The 22,107-nt window shown below is 35.7% G+C and overlaps 1 protein-coding gene and 1 pseudogene across 1 annotated transcript in view; one reads left to right on the top strand and one right to left on the bottom strand.

Annotated features, from left to right (window-relative positions):
• ZNF782 (zinc finger protein 782) overlaps positions 1-22,107 on the bottom strand; it is a 61,370-nt gene that overhangs the window by 8,625 nt on the left and 30,638 nt on the right. The window lies entirely within an intron of this gene.
• LOC132367576 (NTF2-related export protein 2-like) lies at positions 2,209-2,765 on the top strand (annotated as a pseudogene).

Here is a 22,107-nt window from a genome sequence, read left to right as displayed (position 1 = left end):
CACTCATAACGGATCACTCTTCTTAAACCCTTAAGTCACAAGCCTAAATAACATTAAGTTCTAAAATAGTCAATGTCTGTGCTTCAAATGAGATTTCATAAGGACCAATTTCATATCTGGCCATAATGGAGTAAAAGGAACTGATTTACCCTTCTTATCAGACATCTAAAAAAACATACAAACTATGTGAAATGGGTTTTAGACTTTAGAAAACAGGCAGTTCAGACAGGGATATTTGAGGATAGAGAAACAAATGAGGTGAGCCCTGTGATTATCACAGCTTATTGCTTGGAGAGTTTTCAACCCATAATGCAAAAAGAGACCACCAAAACAGAGCCTAGCTGATTCAGTAAGTTAAGGCAACAGAACTGGATTTTAAGGAAGTCATGAAAACTAGGATTTGTAAAATAAAATACAAGAGAAGAAAGATACAGCATCTTTCTCTATCTGATATGCAGAAGGATCTCCTGAGTACTAATTTTTGAAAGTGTAAGGAAAACACTTGAGGTTGGGGGGAAGACCAGGGAAAAAAGAGTAGCCTGAAGTATCACCAAAGCACACAGAGAGGTAGGAACTTCTGTTTCTGTTAGTCAGGGTAGAAAAACTTCCTAATCCATGGCCAATTGGGTAGAATAACCAGAGGGGTATTTATTGACTTGGTAGAGGAGCCAAATTAGTCCAAGAGTAAAGTGAGCTCTGAATCCAATATAACAAAGCTTAAAGCAAACCTTGAAGGGATCAAATTAATTCCAAGTAATTTAACTACATCCCAGAAAAGGCCCCAAAAGATTTAAAATAATACAACAAAACTAGCACCTAACAATATAAAATCCACAACATTTAGCCCTCAATAAGAAATTACTAGGTATGAATAAAAGGGATATATGACTGTACTCAAGGAGAAAAATCAATCAGTAAGCCACAGAGTAAGAAATGACACATATAAAATTAATAATCAAGGCCATTAAAACAGTAAATATACTCCATGATGAGAAAAGAAAGGGAATTCATAAAAAAAAAGAAGTTCCTAACTGAAATTCTAAATATGAAAAATATCTGAAATGAGAAAACCAAACAACAAACAAAAAAACACTGGATAGGATTAATAATAGTATATATACCACATAAGGAAGGCTAAATGACATAAGGTAGATAGATAACTTTAAGGTATAGAAATAAAAACTATGAAAGAAGAAACCCACAGTGAATAAAGACTGGAAAATAATAAAGAGTTATCTCTGTGACCTGTGGGATAAAGTTATGTAACACATGTAATTAGCATTTCAGAAGGAAAAAAGGAGGATGGAAAAAATAAGGGGCAAAGGTTCAATTTTTGAAGAAGTGTATAAACCACAGATCCAAGATGCTAAATGAATGCCAAGGAGAAGAAACATGAAGAAAACAACACTAAGATACATTAAAATTAAATTGCTAAAACCAGTGATAAAGAGAAAATGTTCAATAGATAGTGAAAGACATAATATGTACAGAGAAAAAAAAGAATGTCTACTTCTTGTCAGAAATTATACAAGCCAGAAGACTATGAAGTGACAATTTTAAAGTACTGAAAGCAAAAAAGTCAACCTAGAATTTTATGCTTGGCAAATATGTCATTTTCAAACAAACAAAAATTGAAAGAATTTATCACCAACTGACATGTGTTACAGGAAAGTTAATTCTCTAAAAGAAATTCTTCAGACAGAAGAAAAATGCTATCGGGTGGAAATTTGGATTAATACATAGAAAAAAGAGCACCATAATCTGGAAACCAGAGGATAAAAATAAAATAAACTTATCTCATTTCAGAACTCTCTTAAAAAATAATAAATTGTGTTTTTTGTTTGTTTTTTTTTTGTTTTTAATTGTTGAAACCTTCCGTGTCATGAGGACTTTTTACTTTTTAAAAAAAATTTATTTATTTTTGACTGTGTTGGGTCTTCGTTTCTGTGCGAGGGCTTCCTCTAGTTGCGGCAAGCGGGGGCCACTCTTCATTGCGCTGCGCGGGCCTCTCACTATCGCGGCCTCTCCTGTTGCGGAGCACAGGCTCCAGACGCACAGGCTCAGTAGTTGTGGCTCACGGGCCTAGTTGCTCCGCGGCATGTGGGATCTTCCCAGACCAGGGCTCGAACCCGTGTCCCCTGCATCAGCAGGCAGATTCTCAACCACTGCGCCACCAGGGAAGCCCATAAATTGTGTTTTAAAACAATAATGTACTGCAGGAAATGGGAACTAGCGAGAGCTGGGAATGTTAGGGATTTTAAAACTTATGTAGATCAGGCATGCAGAGCTGCTGAGGAATTTGTCAATATTTACCATGAGACAATGGACAAAAGAAGATGGGCACTAACCAGGCTGCATCTGGACAAGGCCACTTTAATATGTAATGGAAATGTTGTTACAGGACTGGAAGCCCTAATTTTTTTGAGATATTGCCTTCTAGTGAGTTCCAGGTCAATATGTTAGATTGCCAGCCAGTTCATGAGCAAGCTACTCAGGCCCAGACTACAGTTCTTGTTGTGACCAGTGGAACTGTGAAGTTTAATGGAAACAAACACTACTTCAACCAGAACTTCCTGCTGACTGCTTAGTCTACTCCTAACAATACCGTGTGGAAGACTGCAAGTGACTGCTTCCATTTTCAAGACTGGGCTAGTAGTCAAAGGGGGCAAAAGTCCATTGACTTGTGGTCCATTAGTTCCACCAACAGAAATTTATGTGAATTAATTCATTTCATTGTAGAAGCACTAAAAACTAGTATGTGCTGAAACTAAATTTCTTTAATATTTTTTTATTCCTAGCAGCACCTTTTCTAGCAGCTGCCAGTTTGAATTGTTGCCTTTAAGAGCTTTAATGCTAGTTTTCTACATTCCTTATATAAGTTTCACTAATGACATTCTTACAGTAACATTAAAGCTATGATCTCTGTACTAACATACTCACTGTGAGCCCAGCATATCGCAAAAATGAAATCCTTTTATTGTACTGTCTATGGGATATCAGCACAATGTAACCTCTCTGGGAGGAAGTGGAGGGTTTTTTTGATATTTAGTTAATTTTGTAGTACAACATGTACCTATTTTTGGTAAACAGTGGTAATGCAGTTTTAATATAAGGCTTTTTCAATCAGTTCAATGAACATTTTACTAATTTAGGTTTACATAACAACTCTGACATATTAGAATCTCACGTAGAGATGTTCAATAGTCTTTTTATGTTAAGAAATGTGGGTTTTTAAAATGTCGGCTTGTTTTCCTGTGAAGTGAATTGATCTACTAGAGAGGTGTAAAATGTTCTGGATTGATACCTGAGTGCTGAATACACTCAGTGGCTTAAAAGCAAACTTCTTAAAAACATTTTTCTTGGCAGCTCCAGGTTTGTAACTTTAGGTAGTGAATGGTAGGTAGTAGGGCTAATAGCTCTAATGGGAGAATGTGGAGTAAGAACTGTAGAGATCCGAGGTTGGCCAAAAGTAAGGCAGGGTATCAAATGGTATATTTTTGGTACTTGTTTTCTACCTCCTAAAAATGTAGCCTAATTTTAGGATTTAAGTCATTAAGGTAATAAGTATCCTTACCAAATGGTCATGAATGTCACTTTTGTTCTAAGAATTATTTTTAAAGGTTTTTCCAATTCACCTCATACTTATCACCAATAAATGTCTCAATTTATTCAAGAACTTATGAGGGTAAAATGTCAGCAATAAGCCTGACCCTGCAGCAGGGTCTGACAGGAAAGTTGGAAACAAAGCCATCGCTCTCTCTTTGGGGCCCTTCTAAGTCTTCCACATGAACTTCAGGCCAAAAGTCTCCTATGTACTACCCACCCCCAAAGTGACTGATTTGTTACCTGTGTTTACACTGTCAACTGCACAATCTTTTTACTAAAGTTAAAATTATCTAATCTCATGATTTCTTCTTCCATATGGCATTGAGCAAATAAATCTGTTATAAAACATGTTCCTGTTATGTGGCTAACACTTTGTCTTTTTAGAGAAAATAAAGAACAGCAGATCTTCATAAGCCCACATACTTCAAAAGAACCAACTGATTGATTTTACGTCTCAACATCTAAAGAAAAATAAATCTAGCTTTGTTTTTGGTTAAACTTTGTGTCTTTCCATTTTTGAATTTACTGTTTTCATGTTTTTACACTAGATGTGCCAGCTTTGTTTCTACACTGCAACTCAAAGTTAATGTTTCTTGTCACTTAATTTGAAAATCAGTGATTCATTTACTCTTGTCCCAAACTACACATTACATTTCTGATATATTAACAAAATAGAATTAAGTAGGAGAAGGGGATGGAACTGATTTTAGACCACACCTTCTTGTAGTACTGACTAAAACTTACACGTTATATTCTACACAAAGTGAGTTTATTCTAATTTTAGATTGGCTTTTTAAAACCACAGCTTTAGCAGCAACAATCAGATTGCCCAAACACTGCCCCTTCCCTTAAGGAGAACAGTCTCAGGTAAAAGCTGCATATAACTAGCAATAACAGAATTGAGTAGTTGTATACTGTTCATGAATTGAATGTTTTAAGACTTGTATATGAACTGCTTTTTCCAAATCTGGAAAAATTTCAGCCATAATTTTTTTGAAAATTTATTTAGCCTTTCCTTCTGTGACTCCAAAGACACAAATGTTAAGAGATTTTGTTGTAGACCCATAGTTCCCTGATGTTCTGTTCATCTGTATTGTATTTTGTTTTTCCTCTGTAATGACTGAGCCATTTCTATTATTCCGTTATAAAGTTCAGTGATGTTTTCCCCCTCTTTCCTCTCCATTCTGCTGTGCACATGCACTGAGGTGTTTTTCTTTTTTTAAATAAATGTTTTATTTTAGATAAGCTTTAAATTCACAGAAAAGTTGCAAAGAGAGAAACGAGAATTCCTGTATAACCTGCACCCAATTTACCCTACTGTTAACATCTTACATTACTAGCAGATTTGTCATACCTATTAATATAATATTGATACATTATTAAATAGAATCTATACTTTATTCAGATTTCCTTGGTTTTTTTTAACCTAATCATTTTTTTTTCCTTTTCCACAATTCCATCCAGGATACCACATTACATTTAGTTATCATGCCTCTTTAGCCTCCTCTAGACTGTAAGTGATAATCTTTTTTGGTAATCTTGACAGTTTAGAAGACACCGTAAAAAGGTCCTTCAGTTTGGGTTTGTCTGATGTTTTTCTCACAGTTAAAAATGGGGCTGTATTTTTGGGAGAAAGACCACAGAGGTAAAATGACTGTCATTCTTATCCCACTTTATCAAGGGCACATGCTATCAATATGACTTATCATTGATGAGAACCTGGTTGAGGTAGTGTGTGCCAGGATTCTCCAATGTAAAGTTACTCCCCACCCCCGCACCTACCCCCATGCATACTGTACTCTTTATTTTTTTTAATTTTTAAATTTTTGGCCATGCGGCATGCAGGATCTTAGTTCCCCGACCAGGGATTGAGCTCATGCCCCCTGCAGTGGAAGTGCAGAGTCTTAACCACTGGATCGCCAGGTAAGTCCCCATATTGTACTCTTTAGAAGGAGGTCACTAGGCACAGCCCACTAAAGGGGCGGGAATTCTGCCCCACCTCCTTGAAGGTGGAGCAATTCCATAAATTATTAGTAATTCTGTGACAGAGATGTTTCTGTTCTCTCCCATTTATTTATTTACTTAATCACATATCAGTATGGACTCATAAGTAATTTATACTTTGTGTTATAAACCAACACTATATTATTTTATTGCTCAAATTGTTGCAGCTTTGGCTATTGGGAGCTCTTTCAGTTTGGCTCCTATGTTCTTTGACATACCCCCATCATTCTGTTTTTTGAGTATTTCCTTAAGTTCCTACATACTCATCTTCTATGTTCTATGCCCCTAGAACCAGCCACTTCTCCATAGTTGCCTCCTTTTATGGGAGAATTATACTAGAAACTACTTATAGATCTATTTCATTTTCTATTTCTTTATAATTTTGTTTTGGAAAACAATGGGTTTCTAGGAATTTGACCATTTCATCTAGATTGTCCAATCTGCTGGCATATAATTACTCATAGTATTTCCATAATTATTTTATTTATGTGGAATTGGTAATACTGCCTCACTTTCATTTCTGATTTTAGTAATTTGAGTCTTCTTTTTTTCTTATTCAATCTAGCTAAGGTTTGTGCATTTCATTACTTTGTCAAAGAACCAACTTTTGGTTTCACTGATTTTCTCTACTGTTTTTCTATTATTTATCTCTCTTCTAATCTATATTATCTTCTTCCTTCTGCTGGCTTTAGGTTTAGTTTGCTCTTCTGTCTCTCAGTTCCTTAAGGTGTAAAGTTAGGTTATAGATTTGAGATCTTTTTTCTTGTTCAGTATATGTGTTACAGCTACAAATTCCCACCTTAAGTGTTACTTTCACCATATCCCATGAGTTTTGGTATACTGTGTTAACATTTTTACTCTCTCAAGGTATTTTCTAATTTCCCTTATGATTTCTTCTTTGACTCATTGGTTTTTAAGAGCATCTTATTTTCTATATATTTATGACATTTCATTTTCTGTCTGTTAATGATTTCTTGGTTTTGTTAATTTTGATTGGAACAGATACTACATATGATTTCAGTCTTTTAAAATGTGTTAAAACTTGTTTTGTGGTCTATTCTAGAGAATGATTCATGTGTACATAAGAAAAAAATGTGTAGTCTACTGACCTTGGGTGGAGTCTTCTATATATCTGTTAGGTTCAGTTGGTTTATGATGTTGTTCAAGTCCTTTACTTAATTTTCATCTGGTTGTTTATTCCATTATTGAAAGTGGAATATTGAAGTGTTTACTACTGTAGAATTGTATGCTTTTCTCTTCGATTCTGTCAATGTTTACTTCATATATTTTGAGACTGATGTTTGGTACATATATGCTTATACATTCTTTTTGGTGGATTGACCCTTTTATCAATATATAATGTCCTTTTTTTTTTTTCTCCCTTGCTGCTTTCAATAATTTTTCTTTGTCTTTAATTTTTGCCAGTTTGATTACTATGTGTCTCAGCGTGTTTCTCCTTGGGTTTATCCTGTATGGGACTCTCTGCGCTTCCTGGTCTTGGGTGGCTATTTCCTTTCCCATGTTAGGGAAGTTTTTGACTATCTCTTCAAATATTTTCTTGGGTCCTTTCTCTCTCTCTTCTTCTGGGACCCCTATAATGCAAATGTTGCGTTTAATGTTGTCCCAGAGGTCTCTTAGTCTGTCTTCATTTCTTTTCATTTTTTTTTCTTTATTCTGTTCCTCAGCAGTGAATTCCGCCATTCTGTCTTCCAGGTCACTTATCCGTTCTTCTGCCTCAGTTATTCTGCTATTGATTCCTTCTAGTGTAGTTTTCATTTCAGCTATTGTATTGTTCATCTCTGTTTGTCTGTTCTTTAATTCTCTAGGTCTTTGTTAAACATTTCTTCCATCTTCTCAATCTTTGCCTCCATTCTTTTTCCAAGGTCCTGGATCATCTTCACTATCATTATTCTGAATTTTTTTTCTGGAAGGTTGCCTATCTCCACTTCATTTAGTTGTTTTTCTGGGGTTTTATCTTGTTCCTTCATCTGGTACCTAGCCCTCTGCCTTTTCATCTTGCCTATCTGTGAATGTGGTTTTTGTTCCACAGGCTGCAGGATTGTAGTTCTTCTTGCTTCTGCTGTCTGCCCTCTGGTGGATGAGGCTATCTAAGAGGCTTGTGCAAGTTTCCTGATGGGAAGGACTGGTTCTCTCCTTTCTTTTGGTTACCATTTCTGTGGAATAGCTTTTTCCATCCCTTCACTTTTGGCCTATATTTGTCTTTAAATTTAAAATGAGTCTCTTGTAGATAGCATATCTCTGAATCTTGGTTTTTATCCATTCAGGTAATCTATGCCTTTGATTTGAGCATTTAATATATTTACATTTAAAGTCATTATTGATAAGTGAGGACATACTGTTGCCATATTGTTCGTTGTTTTCTGTGTCTCTTGTAATTGTTTTGTCCCTCTCTTCCTGTCTTGCTGTCTTCCTTTATTTAATAATTTTTGTTGATTTGCTTTGATTCTTTTTCTCAGTATCTTTTGTGTATCTATTGTATTTATTTTTTCTTTGTTTTTAGTTAGCTTGACTTTTGCAAAAATATTTTGTAGTTATAACCGTCTATTTTAAGTTGATAACGTCAGCTGCACACAAAAACTCCACACTTTATGTTCTTGTAGTCAGAGTTTGCTTCTTTTTATATTACAGACCTATTATACAATCTTTATCTAATTTTTATCTTCTAATTTTTATATTATCATTAAAAGTAATTTAACTATTACAGTGCTACATTATTCTGTATTTATTTGCCTTCATCAGTGAGAGTATTTTGTGTTGCTCTTTAATATATTTTCATTTCATTTTGAAGAACTCCCATAATTAAGCATTTCTTATAAGGCAGGTCTAATGGTTACAAACTCCATTGGTTTTTCTTTGTCTGGAAAAGACTTTATTTTTCTTCATTTGTAAAGGATACTTTTGCCAAGTATAGTATTCTAGGTTAGCAGGTTTTTCCTTTTAGTGTTTTGAATGTAACACCCCACTCTGTCCCAGCCTGCAAGGTTTGTGCTGAGAAATCTACTAACAGTCTTATGGGAGTTCCCTTCTATGTGCTGAGTCACTTTTCTCTTGTTGCTTTCAAAATTCTCCTTGTCCATGACTTTTGACAATTTGATGATGAGTCTCAATGTACTTTATGTTAATCTTATTTGGGGCCCTTGAGTTTCATGAATCTGGATGTCCATTTCCCTCCCAAGATTTGAGAACTTTTTGCCATAGTTCCTTTTTTATTCTTTTTACTTTTTTATTGAAATATATTTGACATATAACACATTGTATAAATTTAAGGTATTCAACTTGTTAATTTGATACATTTATATATGGTAATATGTTTGCCATTGTAATGATAATTAGCGCCTCTATCACACTATATAATTATCCTTTCTTTTTTGTAGTTGGAGTAATTAAGTTATAGTCTCTTAGCAAATTTATTGATTATAATACATTGTTTCCTATTTTAACTATTGTTTCCTACTTGTGCTGTGCATTATATCTCTAGGGCTTATTTACTATTTGTTGCAAGTTTGTACCCTTAAACAACATCTGTCCTGCCCCCTACCCCACCATCTCCTGGAAACTATGATATTATTCTCTGTTTTTATAAGTTTGACATTTAAAAATTCCACATATAGGTAACATCATACAGTATTTGTCTTTCTCTGTTTGACTTATCTTACTTAGCATAATGCATAATGTGCTAAAGGTCCATCCATGTTGTCATAAATCAATGGCAGGATGTCCTCCTTTCTCATGGCTGAATATCCTATTGTATACACGTACCACATTTTCTTTATCCATTCATCTATCAGTGGTCATTTAGGTTGCTTCCATATCTTGACTACTGTAAATAATGCAGCAATGAACATGGGGGTGCACATATCTTTTTGAGTTAGTGTTTTTGCTTCCTTGAGATAAATGCCCAGAAGTGGAATTGCTGGATCATATGGTAGTTCTATTTTTTAATTTTTTGAGGATATTCCATACTCTTTTCCACAATGGCTGCACCAATTTATATTCCCACCAACAGTGCACCAAGTGTTCCTTTTTCTCCACATCCTCACCAGCAACTGTTATGTCTTGTCTTTTGATAATAGCTATTCTAACAGGTGTGATGTGATACCTCATTGCGGTTTTGATTTGCATTTCCTTCATGATTTATGACATAGAGCATCTTTTCATGCATCTGTTAGCCATCTATATGTCTTATTTAGAAAAATATCTATTCAGGTATTCTGCCCATTTTTTAATTGGATTGTTCTTTTGTTATTGAGTTGTATGAGTTCTTTATATATTTGGGTATTATCAGATATATGTTTTACAAAATTTTTCTTCCATTCTGTATGTTGTCTTCTCATTTTGTTAATTGTTTCTTTTGCTGTTCAAAAGTTTTTAAGTTTAATGTAGTCCCATTTGTTGATTTTTATGGTTGTTTGTGGTTTTGGTGTCCTATTCAAAAAAGTATTGCCAGGACCAATGTCGAGGACCTTCTTCCTTGTGTTTTCTTTTTCTTTTTAAAAATTTATTTATTTTACTTATTTATTTTTGGCTACGTTGCATCTTCATTGCTGCATGCAGGCTTTCTCTAGTTGCGGCAAGCAGGGGCTACTCTTTGTTGCAGTGCTCAGGCTTCTCACTGCAGTGGCTTCTCTTTTTGCAGAGCATGGGCTCTAGGCACACGGGCTTCAGTAGTTGTGGTGCGCAGGGTTCAGTAGTTGCAGCGTGCGGGCTCTAGAGTGCAGGCTCAGGAGTTGTGGCGCATGGGCTTAGTTGCTCCACGACATGTGGGATCTTCCCAGACCAGGGCTCGAACCCGTGTCCCCTGCATTGGCAGGCGGATTCTTAACCACTGCACCACCAGGGAAGCCCTTCCTTGTGTTTTCTTTTAGGAGTATTATAGTATCAAGTCTCATGTTTAAATGTTTGATCCATTTCAAGTTAATTTTTGTGAGCGGTGTAAGTCAGGGCTCCAGTTTTATTGGTTTGCATGTGTTTATCCAGTTTTCCTAGCACCATTTACTGAAAGGACTATCTTTTTCCCATTGGGTGCTCTTGGCTACCTTGTCAAATATTAGTTGACCATATAAGCAGGGGTTTAATTCTGGGATCTCTGTCCTGTTCCATTGGTCTGTCAATTTTTGTGCCAGTACCATACTGTCTTTACTACCGTAGCTTTTTAGTATAGCTTGAAATCAGGAAGTGTGATACCTCCAGCTTTGTTCTTTTCCCTCAAGATTGCTATGGCTATTCCGGGCAATTTGCCAGTCAATACAGATTTTAGGATTTTTTTCTATTTCTGCGAAGGATGCCTTTGGCATTATGATGGGGATTGCGTTGAATCTGTAGATGGCTTTGGGTGGTATGGACATTTTAACAATATTAATTGTTTTTTAAAATTTATTTTATTGAAGTATAGGTGATTTACAATGTTGTGTTAATTTCTGCTGTAGAGCAAAGTGGTTCAGCTATACATATATATACATTCTTTATCATATTCTTTTCCATTATAGTTTATCATAGGGATATTGAATATAGTTCCCTGTGCTACACAGTAGGACCTTGTTGTTTATCCATTCTATATATAATAGCTTGCATCTACTAATCCCAAACTCCCAATCCATCCCTCTCCCTCCTCTCCTCGCCCTTGGCAACCACAAGTCTGTTCTCTTATGATCCATGAACACAGATCCATTTGTTTGTGTCTTCTTCGATTTCTGTCAAAAAAATCTTGTAGTTTTCATTGTAGAGATTTTTTACTTCCTTTGGTTAAATTTATTCCTACGTGTTTTATTGTTTTTGGTGCTATGGTGAATAGAATAGTTTTATTTCTTTTTCAGATGTTTCATTCATTCTTAGTGTAGAGAAATACAACTGATTGCTGTATGCTGATTTTGTACCCTGAAACTTTACTGAAATTGTTGATTAGTTCCAACAGTTTTTTGGTTGAGTCTTCAAGATTTTCTAAATGTAGATTATATCATCTGCAAATAGCAAAAGTTTTGCTTCTTCCTTCCCAATTTGGATGCCTTTTATTTCTTTGTCTTGCCTAATTGCTGTAGCTAGAACTTCCAATACTATATTGAATAATAGTGGTGAGAGTGGGCATCCTTGTATTGCTCCTGATATTAGATGAAAAGCTTTTCAGTTTGTTGTATATGGCCTTTGTTATGTTGAGGTATGTTCCTTCTATACCCAATCTGCCAAGGGTTGTTATTATGACAGGATGTGGTATTTTGTCGGATTCTTTTTCAGCATCTATTGAGATGATCCTGTGATTTTTATCTTTCATTTTATTAATGTGATATATTACATTTATTAATTTGCATATGTTGAACCATCCTTGTATCTCAGGTATAAATCCCACTTGATCATGGTGTATAATCTTTCTTATGTGTTCTTGAATTTGGTTTACTAATATTTTCTTGAGAATTTTTGCATCTGTATTTGTCAGGGATACTGGTGTATAGTTTTCTTCTGGTGTCCATCTCTGGCTTTGGTATCAGGGTAATGCTGGCCTCACAGAATGAGTTTGAAAGTATTCCCTTTTCCTCAATTTTTTGGAACAGTTGGAGAAGAATTGGTATTAATTCTTCTTTAAGATTTGGTAGAATTTGTCAAGTGAAGCCACCTGGTCCTGGGATTGTCTGTATAGGGAGGTTTTTGATTACTGATTCAATCTCTTTGCTCATTATTGTTCTGTTCAGATTTTATTTCTTCCTGATTCAGTCTTGGTAGGTTGTATGTTTCTAGAAATAGCCATAATTTCTTTAAATAAACTTTTTTTATTTTTTAATGATTTCTATATCTTTGTTTAACTTCTCATTTTGTTCATGTAATGTTTTCCTGATTTCATTGAGTTGTCTATCTGTGTTCTCTTCTAGCTTGCTGATCTTCCTTAAAACATTTTTAATTCTTTGTCAGACATTTTGTAGATTTCCATATCTTTGGAGTTTGCTACTGGAAATACATTGTTTTCCTTTGGTCGTGTCATGTTTCCTTTATTTCTCACATTCCTTGTAACTTTGAATTGATGTTTTTGCATGTGAAGGAATAGTTACCTCTTCCAGACTTTACGGACTAGATTCAGTAGGGAAAGACCTTCCCTGTGGATGATATGAAGGAGGCAGCTGGGTTGGGTGCCAGTTGTGGACTTCAGGCAGCTCTATCAACTGAAGTCAGCATTCGCAAAGACTATGGGGGTCCTGGACAGTGAATGTTGCAGTTATCTGCAGCAAGGGCAAGGACTGCTAGGGTTCTTGCTGGCAAAGGTTGCTTGATTCCTCTTGCTCTCCTTTATTCTTGCAGAGGGATGTCTCAGCAAAGGGGATCACTTTTGGTGTCAGAGTACAGGCATACACAGTGGCAACACTAGAGTCCAGAGCTCAACCATGTGCATGGTGTTGCCAGGGTAGGGTGGGGGGTTGTAGTGGCTCTAGCCGCAAAGGGAGCACAATAGAATCTTCTGCTCTAGAGCATTGTAGCAGCATGGGCTCCAGGCAGCCCCATCAGCTGAGATAACCATAGGCAAAGACCGTAGGTGTCCTCAGTGGAGAAACTTGCAAGTGTCTGTTGCAACAGTGAGATCTCTTGGGGTCCTTGGTGGTAAAGGCTGCAAAGGGGTAACTTGTTTTTTCATCCTCTTCATAAGGTCTTCAGCAGAGCCTAAATTTTTAATTTTGACAAAGTCCAATTTATCAGGATTTTGTATGTGCGTGTGTACCTAAGAACACTTCACCAAGTCCTTGGTCCAGTGGTTTTCTCCAAATTTTAAAAATTACATCACTTTAAATTATATTTAAATCTGTGGTACATTTTGAGTTAATTTTTTATAGGGAGTGAAGTTTAAGTGGAGATCATTTTTAAAAATATTTATTTACTTATTTATTTATTTGGCTGCGCTGGGGATCTTCGTTGCCGTGTGTGAGATCTTTGTTGCAGCATACGAGATCTTTAGTTGCAGCTTGCAAACTCTTAGTTGTGGCATACGAACTCTTAGTTGCGGCATGTGGGATCTAGTTCCCTGAGCAGGGATCGAACCCAGGCCCCCTGCATTGGGAGCATGGAGTCTTAGCCACTGTACCACCAGGGAAGTCCCTAAGTTGAGATCATTTTTTAACCTATCCATTTGTTCATGTACCATTATCTTTCTTTCATTGAGTTTCTTTTTCAACTTTGTCAAAAAATCATTTTGGTGTCCTTGGGTGGATCTATTTCTGAGTTCTCTAAATCAGGTAGAGTACTGCTTCCCACGTTATACTTATTTTCAGTATTGTTTTAGCTATTCTAGTTACTTTGCCTTCACATATAAATTTTGGAATAATGTCATTACGTTTTTTAAATGCTTGCTTGGTTTTTGATAGGAATTATATTAAAAATGTATAAATTATCAATTTTGTAAGCTACCGTCTTTGCTGTGTTGCCATTCAAAGTTCCTAATATATTTATTTAGATCTTTGAGTTTTTTCATCTGTGTTTTTTAGTGTCCAGCATAAAAGTCCTATACATGTTTTATTAGATTTATACCTCAATATTTTATTTTGAGTAATTGTAAATGTTACTGTATTTTAAATTTCTGTCTCCTTATCACTTGCTAGTTTATAGAAACATTCTTATATGTTGTTCTTTTATGCTGAGACCTTGCTGAACGTAGATTAGAACTTAGAACTTAGATTAGAGACCTAAATGTAAGACCAGACACTATAAAACTCTCAGAGGAAAACATAGGAAGAACACTCTTTGACATAAATCACAGCAAGATCTTTTTTGATCCACCTCCTAGAGTAATGGAAATAAAAACGAAAATAAACAAATGGGACCTAATGAAACTTCAAAGCTTTTGCACAGCAAAGGAAACCATTAACAAGACGAAAAGACAACTCTCAGAATGGGAGAAAATATTTGCAAATGAATCAACGGACAAAGGATTAATCTCCAAAATATATAAACAGCTCATTCAGCTCAATATTAAAGAAACAAACAACCCAATCCAAAAATGGGTAGAAGACCTAAATAGACATTTCTCCAAAGAAGACATACGGATGGCCAAGAAGCACATGAAAAGCTGCTCAACATCACTAATTATTAGAGAAATGCAAATCAAAACTACAATGAGGTATCACCTCACACCAGTTAAAATGGGCATCATCAGAAAATCTACAAACAACAAATGCTGGAGAGGGTGTGGAGAAAAGGGAACCCTCTTGCACTGTTGGTGGGAATGTAAATTGATACAGCCACTATGGAGAACAGTATGGAGGTTCCTTAAAAAACTAAAAATAGAATTACCATATGACCCAGCAATCCCACTACTGGGCGTATACCCAGAGAAAACCATAATTCAAAAAGACACATGCATCCCAATGTTCATTGCAGCACTATTTACAATAGCCAGGTCATGGAAGCAACCTAAAAGCCCATCAACAAACGAATGGATAAAGAAGTTGTGGTACATATATACAATGGAATATTACTCAGCCATAAAAAGGAAGGATATTGAGTCATTTGTTGAGACGTGGATGGATCTAGAGATTGTCATACAGAGTGAAGTAAGTCAGAAAGAGAAAAACAAATATCGTATATTAACGCATGTATGTGGAACCTAGAAAAATGGTACAGATGAGCCGGTTTGCAGGGCAGACGTTGAGACACAGATGTAGACAACAGACATATGGACACCAAGGGGGGAAAACTGTGGTGCAGTGGGGATGGTGGTGTGCTGAATTGGGTGATTGGGATTGACATGTATACACTGATGTGTATAAAATTGATGACTAATAAGAACCTGCAGTATAAAAAAACTAACAAAACAACTAATACTGAAGTTTCATTGGGTTATTTGTAAGGAAATATGTTACTTTAAGTGTTTCAGACATTACATGAAATTTCTAAAAATCTTATATGTTCTGGTATAATGTTATAAGTCATAATTCTAGTTATTACGTTAAAATGTATATCTCAGAAATAACTAAATTTCCTTGTCAATTGCATTATTATGAACTTTCATCAAATCTTTAACCATGGTCATTTTTAAGTCTTTTATCATTTACAGACAGTTCTGGGTGTACTCTGATGCTTTTGCAAATATGTTCCTATAAAAGGGTTTCATCTTAAAAAAAAAAAAAGACAAATGACATACAAGAGAATTCCCATAAGGTTAACAGCTGATTTCTCAGCAGAAACTCTACAAGCCAGAAGGGAGTGGCATGATACACTTAAAGTGATGAAAGGGAAGAACCTACAACCAAGATTACTCTATCCGGCAAGGATCTCATTTAGATTTGATGGAGAAATCAAAAGCTTTACAGACACGCAAAATCTAAGAGAATTCAGCACCACCAAACCAGCTCTACAACAAATGCTAAAGGAACTTCTCTAAGTGGGAAACACAAGAGAAGAAAAGGACCTACAAAAACAAACCCAAAACAATTAAGAAAATGTTCATAGGTACATACATATCGATAATTACCTTAAACGTGAATGGATTAAATGCTCCAACCAAAAGACACAGGCTTGCTGAATGGATGCGAAAACAAGACCCATATATATGCTGTCTACAAGAGACCCACTTCAGACCTAGGGACACATACAGACTGAAAGTGAGGGGATGGAAAAAGATATTCCATGCAAATGGAAATCAAAAGAAAGCTGGAGTAGCTATACTCATATCAGATAAAATAGACTTTAAAATACAGAATGTTACAAGAGACAAGGAAGGACACTACATAATGATCAAGGGATCAATCCAAGTAGAAGATATAACAATTATAAATCTATATGCATCCAACATGGGAGCACCTCAATACATAAGGCAACTGCTAACAGCTATAAAAGAGGAAATCGACAGTAACACAATAATAGTGGGGGATTTTAACTTACGTCAATGGACAGATCATCCAAAATGAGAATAAATAAGGAAACAGAAGCTTTAAATGACACAATAGACCAGACAGATTTAATTGATATTTATAGGACATTCCATCCAAAAACAGCAGATTACACTTTCTTCTCAAGTGCGCATGGAACATTCTACAGGATAGATCACATCTTGGGTCACATATCAAGCCACAGTAAATTTAAGAAAATTGAAATCATATCAAACATCTTTTCTGACCACAACGCTATGAGATTAGAAATGAATTTCAGGGAAAAAAACGTAAAAAGCACAAACACATGGAGGCTAAACGTTACTAAATAACCAAGAGATCACTGAAGAAATCAAAGAGGAAATCAAAAATACCTAGAGACAAATGACAATGAAAACACGATGATCCAAAACCTATGGGATGCAGCAAAACAGTTCTAAGAGAGAAGTTTATAGCTATACAAGCCTACCTAAAGAAACAAGAAAAATCTCAAGTAAACAATCTAACCTTACACCTAAAGGAACTAGAGAAAGAAGAACAAACAAAACCCAAAGTTAGCAGAAGGAAAGAAATCATAAAGATCAGAGCAGAAATAAATGAAATAGAAACCAAGAAAACAATAGCAAAGATCAATAAAAGTAAAAGCTGGTTCTTTGAGAAGATAAACAAAATTGATAAACCATTAGCCAGACTCATCAAGAAGAAGAGGGAGAAGATGCAAATGAATAGAATTAGAAATGAAAAAGGAGAAGTTACAACAGACACTGCAGAAATACAAAGCATCCTAAGAGACTACTACAAGCAATTCTATGCCAATAAAATGAAACTGTGATTAAAAATCTTCCAACAAACAAAGTCCAGGACCAGATGGCTTCACAGGTGAATTCTATCAAACATTTAGAGAAGAGCTAACACCCATCCTTCTCAAACTCTTCCAAAAAATTGCAGAGGAAGGCACACTCCCAAACTCATTCTATGAGGCCACCATCACCCTGATACCAAAACCAGACAAAGATACTACAAAAAAAGAAAATTACAGACCAATATCACCGATGAATATAGATGCAAAAATCCTCACGAAAACACTAGCAAACAGAATCCAACAACACATAAAAAAAAAAAAAAAGGCGACGTGGCTATACCTACAGCAGACAAAACACTGTCTCTAGAGACAAACGAGATCATCATATAATGATAAAAAGATAAATTCCACAGAAGATATAACAATTATAAACATATGCACACCCACTCTAGTGTGTGCGTGTGTGTGTATATGTGTATATATATATATATATATATATATATATATATATATATACACACACACACAACATCACCCAACAGAAAAATACACATTCTTTCAAGCACACGTGGGTCATTCTGCAAGATAGATGTTAGGTCGCAAAACAAGTCTTAACAAATTTAAGAAGACTGAAATCATTCTAAGTATCTTTTCTGAACTAGAAATCAATGACAGCAAGAAAATTCACAAATATGTGGAAACTAAATAACATACTCTTGCACAAATATTGGGTCAAAAAGGAAATGAAAAGGGAATTTTAAAAGTATCTTAAGAAAAACAAAAACATAACATACTAAAACGTATGAGATACAGCAAAAGCAGTATAAGAAGAAAGTTTATAGTGATAAACATCTACATTAAAAAAGAAGCATATCAAAGAAACAAGTAACTTTAAATCTCAAGGAACTAGAAAAAAGAATTAAGCCCAAAGTTAGTGGGAAAAAGAAAATAATAAAGATTAGATCAGAAATAGAGAACAGAACAATATAAACTAAGAGTTGTTTTTCTGAGAAGCTAAACAAAATCAACAAACCCTTAGGCTAGACTAAGGGTAAAAAAGAGAAATTCAAATAAACAAAATAAAAAATGAAAAGAGGAGATATTACAACAGATGCCTCAGAAATAAAAAGGATAGGACTATTATGAACAACTATGCCAACAGATTTTTGTTTTAACATCTTTATTGGAGTATAATTGCTTTACAATGGTGATAGTTTCTGCTTTATAACAAAGTGAATCAGTTATACATATACATATATCTCCATATCTCTTCCTTCTTGCATCTCCCTCCCTCCCACCCTCCCTATCCCACCCCTTTAGGTGGTCACAAAGCACCAAGCTGATCTCCCTGTGCTATGCGGCTGCTTCCCACTAGCAGTCTATTTTACATTTGGTAGCGTATATATGTCCATGCCACTCTCTCACTTTGTCCCAGCTTACCCTTCCCCCTCCCCATATCCTCAAGTCCATTCTCTAGTAGGTCTGTGTCTTTATTCCCGTCTTGCCCTTAGGCCAACAAATTAGATAAATGAGGTGAAATGGATAAACGCCTAGAAACATACAACCTGTAAAAACTGAATCATGAAGAAATAGAAAGCCTGAACAGACCTATAAAAAAATAAGAAGACTTAACCAGTAATCAAAAACCTCCTGAGAAAGAAAAGTCCAGGGCCAGATGGCTTCATGGTGGAATTCTACGAAACACTCAAAGAATTAATACCAATGCTTCTTAAACTCTTTTAAAAAGTGGAATAGGGCAAGGACCTACTGTATAGCACAGGGAACTCTACTCAATATTCTGTAACAACCTATCCGGGTAAAGAATCTGAAAAAGAATGAATATATGTATATGTATAACTGAATCACTTTGCTGTACATCTGAAACTAACACAACATTGTAAATCAACTATAGTCCAATAAAATTTTTTTTAAAAAGGAACAGGGAACATTTCCAAACTCATTTTATGAGGTCAACATCACCCTGATTCTAAAACCAGAAAAAGACACGGCAAGAAAACTATACACCAATATCCCTAATGAATAGAGATCCAAAAATGCTTAACAAAAGACTAGCAAACTAAATTTAACAGCACATTTAAAAGAACTTAAACCATGAACAAGTGGGATTTATCCTTGGGACACAAGGATGGTTAACTATATGCAAATCAGTCCATGTGTTTCACCACATTAAATAAATGAAAGAAAAAAGATCTCAAACGATGTAGAAAAAGCATTTGGCAAAGTTCAACACCCATTCACGATTAAAATTCTCAATAAAATCGGTATAGAAGACAATCTCCTCAACCTAGTAAAGGCTACATATGAAAAGCCCACAGCCAGTGGGGGAAAACGAAAAGTTTTCCGCTAAGATCTAGTACAAGGCAAGAATGCCCACTCTCACTTGTATTCAACATAGCATTAGAACTCCTACCCAGGGCAATTAGACAAGAAAAAGAAATAAAAGACATCTAAATAAAAAAATAAGAAGTAAAACTATCTCTGTTTACAGATGACAAAATTCTATATGTAGAAAACCCAAAAGACTCAACTGAAAAAAAAACGTTAGAATAAATAAATTTAGTTAAGTTAGAGGATACAAAAATCAACCTACAAAAAACAGTATGTTTCTATACCAACAATGAATTATCCAAAAAGGAAATTAAAAAATACTTGCGAAATAACTTAACCGAAGAGGTCAGAGACTTGTACACTGAATATTATAAAATGTTGAAGAAGGAAATTAAAGAAGATTAATGGAAATGGAAAGACACCCCATGTTTACAAATTGAAGAAATAAATACTGTTAAAATGTCCATATGATGCAAAGTAATTTATACATTCAATGCAATCCCCATCAAAATCCCAGTGACATTCTTTATAGAGATAGAGAAAACTATTCTAAAATTCATATGGAACATGAAAGACCCTAGAAAACCAAAGCAATCTTTTTTTCCTTTTGTTTTTTGAATTTTATTTAATTTATTTTTTTATACAGCAGGTTCTTATTAGTCATCAGTTTTATCCACATCAGTGTATACATGTCAATCCCAATCGCCCAATTCATCACACCATTACACCCACCCCCCTGCCACTTTACCCTGTTAGTGTCCATACATTTGTTCTCTACGCCTGTGTCTCAATTTCTGCCCTGCAAACCGGTTCATCTGTACCATTTTTCTAGGTTCCACATATATGCGTTAATATACGATATTTGTTTTACTCTTTCTAACCTATTTCATTCTGTATGACAGTTTCTAGATCCATCCACATCTCAACAAATGACCCAGTCTCATTCCTTTTCATGGCTGAATAATATTCCATTGTATATATGTACCACCACTTCTTTATCCATTCATCTGTCGATGGGCATTTAGGTTGCTTCCATGACCTGGCTATTGTAAATAGTGCTGCAATGAACATTGGGATGCATGTGTCTTTTTGAATTATGGTTTTCTCTGGGTATATGCCCAGGAGTGGGATTGCTGGATCATACGGTAATTCTATTTTTAGTTTTTTAAGGAACCTCCATACTGTTCTCCATAGTGGCTGTATCAATTTACATTCCCACCAACAGTGCAAGAGGGTTCCCCTTTCTCCACACCCTCTCCAGCATTTGCTGTTTGTGGATTTTCTGATGATGCCCATTCTAACTGGTGTGAGGTGATACCTCATTGTAGTTTTGATTTGCATTTCTCTAATAATTAGTGATGTTGAGCAGCTTTTCATGTGCTTCTTGGCCATCCATATGTCTTCTTTGGAGAAATGTCTATTTAGGTCTTCTACCCATTTTTGGGTTGGGTTGTTTTTTTAATATTGAGCTGCAAGAGCTGTTTATATATTTTGGAGATTAATCCTTTGTCCGTTGATTCATTTGCAAATATTTTCTCCCATTCTGAGGGTTGTCTTTTGCCTTATTAATGGTTTCCTTTGCTGTGCAAAAGCTTTGAAGTTTCATTAGGTCCCATTTGTTTATTTTCGTTTTTATTTCCATTACTCTAGGAGGTGGATCAAAAAAGATCTTGCTGTGATTTATGTCAAAGAGTGCTCTTCCTATGTTTTCCTCTGAGAGTTTTATAGTGTCTGGTCTTACATTTAGGTCTCTAATCCATTTTGAGTTTATTTTTGTGTATGGTGTTAGGGAGTGTTCTAATTTCATTCTTTCACGTGTAGCTGTCTAGTTTTCCCAGCACCACTTATTGAAGAGACTGTCTTTTCTCCATTGTATATCCTTGCGTCCTTTGTCATAGATTAGTTGACCATAGGTGTGTGCATTTATCTCTGGGCTTTCTATCTTGTTCCATTGAACTATGTTTCTGTTTTTGTGCCAGTACCATGTTGTTTTCATTACTGTAGCTATGTAGTATAGTCTGAAGTCAGGGAGTCTGATTCCTCCAGCTCCGTTTTTTTCCCTCAAGACTGCTTAGCCAAAGCAATCTTAAGAAAGAAGAACATAGAGAGGAGAAGATGGCGGAAGAGTAAGACGTGGAGATCACCTTCCTCCCCACAGATACATCAGAAATACATCTACACGTGGAACTGCTCCTATAGAACACCCACTGAACGCTGGCAGAAGACCTCAGACATCCCGAAAGGGAAGAAACTCCCCACGTACCTGGGTAGGGCAAAAGAAAAAAGAAAAAACAGAGACAAAAGAAGAGGGACGGGACCTTCCCCTCTGGGAGGGAGCTGGGAAGGAGGAAAGGTTTCCACACACTAGGAAGCCCCTTCGCAGGCGGAGACTGCGGGTGGCAGAGGGGGGAAGCTTCACAGCCATGGAGGAGAGTGCAGCAACAGGGGTGCGGAGGCCAGAGTGGAGAGGTTCCCGCACCGAGGATC

The sequence above is a fragment of the Balaenoptera ricei genome, chromosome 6 (genome assembly GCF_028023285.1).
Source record: "Balaenoptera ricei isolate mBalRic1 chromosome 6, mBalRic1.hap2, whole genome shotgun sequence".
Lineage (NCBI taxonomy): Eukaryota > Metazoa > Chordata > Mammalia > Artiodactyla > Balaenopteridae > Balaenoptera > Balaenoptera ricei.
This window is presented reverse-complemented; position numbering and strand designations above follow the sequence as displayed.